We start from the raw sequence: 3,702 nt of genomic DNA on the forward strand, positions 1-3,702 counted from the left end.
TAGTCTATAGTCTAGTCTATAGTCTAGTCTATAGTCTAGTCTATAGTCTAGTCTATAGTCTAGTCTATAGTCTAGTCTATAGTCTAGTCTATAGTCTAGTCTATAGTCTAGTCTATAGTCTAGTCTATAGTCTAGTCTATAGTCTAGTCTATAGTCTAGTCTATAGTCTAGTCTATAGTCTAGTCTATAGTCTAGTCTATAGTCTAGTCTATAGTCTAGTCTATAGTCTAGTCTATAGTCTAGTCTATAGTCTAGTCTATAGTCTAGTCTATAGTCTAGTCTATAGTCTAGTCTATAGTCTAGTCTATAGTCTAGTCTATAGTCTAGTCTATAGTCTAGTCTATAGTCTAGTCTATAGTCTACTCTATAGTCTAGTCTATAGTCTAGTCTAGTCTATAGTCTAGTCTAGTCTAGTCTATAGTCTAGTCTAGTCTATAGTCTAGTCTAGTCTATAGTCTAGTCTATAGTCTAGTCTATAGTCTAGTCTATAGTCTAGTCTATAGTCTAGTCTATAGTCTAGTCTATAGTCTAGTCTATAGTCTAGTCTATAGTCTAGTCTATAGTCTAGTCTATAGTCTAGTCTATAGTCTAGTCTATAGTCTAGTCTATAGTCTAGTCTATAGTCTAGTCTATAGTCTAGTCTATAGTCTAGTCTATAGTCTAGTCTATAGTCTAGTCTATAGTCTAGTCTATAGTCTAGTCTATAGTCTAGTCTATAGTCTAGTCTAGTCTAGTCTAGTCTAGTCTATAGTCTAGTCTATAGTCTAGTCTATAGTCTAGTCTATAGTCTAGTCTATAGTCTAGTCTAGTCTAGTCTATAGTCTAGTCTATAGTCTAGTCTAGTCTAGTCTATAGTCTAGTCTAGTCTAAGTCTAGTCTAGTCTAGTCTAGTCTAGTCTATAGTCTAGTCTATAGTCTAGTCTATAGTCTAGTCTATAGTCTAGTCTAGTCTAGTCTATAGTCTAGTCTATAGTCTAGTCTATAGTCTAGTCTATAGTCTAGTCTATAGTCTAGTCTATAGTCTAGTCTATAGTCTAGTCTATAGTCTAGTCTATAGTCTAGTCTATAGTCTAGTCTATAGTCTAGTCTATAGTCTAGTCTATAGTCTAGTCTATAGTCTAGTCTATAGTCTAGTCTAGAGTCTAGTCTATAGTCTAGTCTATAGTCTAGTCTATAGTCTAGTCTATAGTCTAGTCTATGTCTACTCTAGTCTATAGTCCTAGTCTAGTCTATAGTCTAGTCTAGTCTAGGTCTAGTCTAGCCTATAGTCTATAGTCTAGTCTAGCCTATAGGTCTATAGTCTAGTCTAGTCTGTAGTCTAGTCTAGTTCTAGTCTGTAGTCTAGTCTAGTCTAGTCTAGTCTAGTCTAGTCTATAGTCTAGTCTAATAGTCTAGTCTATAGTCTAGTCTATAGTCTAGTCCTATAGTCTAGTCTATAGTCTAGTCTATAGTCTAGTCTATAGTCTAGTCTAGTCTATAGTCTAGTCTAGTCTATAGTCTAGTCTATAGTCTAGTCTATAGTCTAGTCTATAGTCTAGTCTAGTCTAGTCTATAGTCACTCTAGTCTACTCTAGTCTAGTCTAGTAGTCTATAGTCTAGTCTAGTCTATAGTCTAGTCTAGCCTATAGTCTATAGTCTAGTCTAGCCTATAGTCTATAGTCTAGTCTAGTCTGTAGTCTAGTCTAGTCTAGTCTGTAGTCTAGTCTAGTCTAGTCTAGTCTATAGTCTAGTCTATAGTCTAGTCTATAGTCTAGTCTATAGTCTAGTCTATAGTCTAGTCTATAGTCTAGTCTATAGTCTAGTCTATAGTCTAGTCTAGTCTATAGTCTAGTCTAGTCTATAGTCTAGTCTATAGTCTAGTCTATAGTCTAGTCTATAGTCTAGTCTATAGTCTAGTCTATAGTCTAGTCTATAGTCTAGTCTAGTCTATAGTCTAGTCTATAGTCTAGGTCTATAGTATAGTCTATAGTCTAGTCTATAGTCTAGTCTAGTCTATAGTCTATTCTATAGTCTATTCTATAGTCTAGTCTATAGTCTAGTCTATAGTCTATTCTGTAGTCTATTCTATAGTCTAGCCTATAGTCTAGTCTATAGTCTAGTATATAGTCTATTCTATAGTCTAGTATATAGTCTAGTCTATAGTCTAGTCTATAGTCTAGTCTATAGCCTAGTCTATAGTCTAGTCCATAGTCTAATCTATAGTCTAATCTATAGTCTAGTCTATAGTCTAATCTATAGTCTAGTCTATAGTATAGTATATAGTCTATTCTATAGTCTAGCCTATAGTCTAGTCTATAGTCTATTCTATAGTATATTCTATTTATAGTCTTCTAAATCTAGTATATAGTCTAGTCAATAGTCTTGTCTGGAGTGTAGTCTATTTAGTCGACAAAGTATATATAATCTTGATTCTTATGAAATTCTGAGTCGATTTAGCTATGTCCGTCTGTCCGTCCGTCTGTTCGTCCGTCTGTGTAAAACACGCTCACTCGTTAAAACGAAGTCATATAAATTCGCGAAATTCTCCCAAAACATTCTTTATTAAAAAATCGGTTCACGGCGTAATTTGATATGAGTAAAAATTTCAGACTACCTCGAAAAAATAACGTTTTTTTTTCCCAATTCATAAGTAGTTTTCTCAGAAACTACCAAAGATATTTCGATGAATTTTGTCACACGTTATTTTTTTCTACCAAGGGCAAAGTATGTTCAAACTCATAACAATTGATCCAATATTCCCCATAGCCCCCATGCAAAGGTGTATATTCCCAGAAATTAGTTTATCGGTAATAACTCCCTCAAATATATCGGTATCAACACAAAATTTTGTACATGGAAATATAGTATGAACAGAAATCATACTATTATAGCTCCCATATAAGGTCTACTTCCGAAAATCACTTAAACGTATATATTTCTTTGAATAATAAAGCTATCGGGATAAAGTACGACTGGAATATGTTTTGTTTGCATGCAAATCATTCTACAAATTTTTTTCCGGATCGGTCCATAATTAGTAATAGCTCCCATATAAGGTCCACTTCCGAAAATCACTTAAACGCATATATTTCATTGAATTCTAAAGCTATCGGTATAAAAACCAACTTGAATATGTTTTGTGTACATATAAATCATTTTACTAATTTTTCCCCGGATCGCTACATTATTAGTCATAGCTACCAACACCCACTTCCGAAAATCATTTAAACTCACATATTTCATTGTCAAATAAAGCTTTCTTAATAAAATTCGACACAAATGCCTTTTGTCTATATATGAATCACTCTACTAAATTTTTTTCGGAAAGACCCGTAACTGGTCTTAGCTCCCATATAGAGTCATTTCCGAAATATTTCTTTGAATAATAAAGCTATCGGGATAAAGTACGACTTGTATATGTTTTATTTGCATATAAATCATTCTACCAATTTTTTTCCGGATCAGTCCATAATTGGTAATAGCAGCTATATAAGGTCCACTTCAAAAAAATCATATTTCATTATCAAATAAAGCTTTCTTGATAAAATTCGACAGAAATATGTATGTTTTGTATCCATACATATGAATCACTCTACGAAATTTTTCCGGAGAGGCCCTTAATTGGTCATAGCTCACATATATAAAGTCCATTTCCGAAAATTACTTAAACGCACATTGACAAAGTTATCTGGATAAAATTCGACATAAAGGTGTATTTTGTAT

This window comes from Lucilia sericata, unplaced genomic scaffold, assembly GCF_015586225.1.
Source record: "Lucilia sericata isolate MDLA Ls3-8-SP2 unplaced genomic scaffold, ASM1558622v1 Contig000316F_arrow, whole genome shotgun sequence".
NCBI classification, from domain to species: domain Eukaryota; kingdom Metazoa; phylum Arthropoda; class Insecta; order Diptera; family Calliphoridae; genus Lucilia; species Lucilia sericata.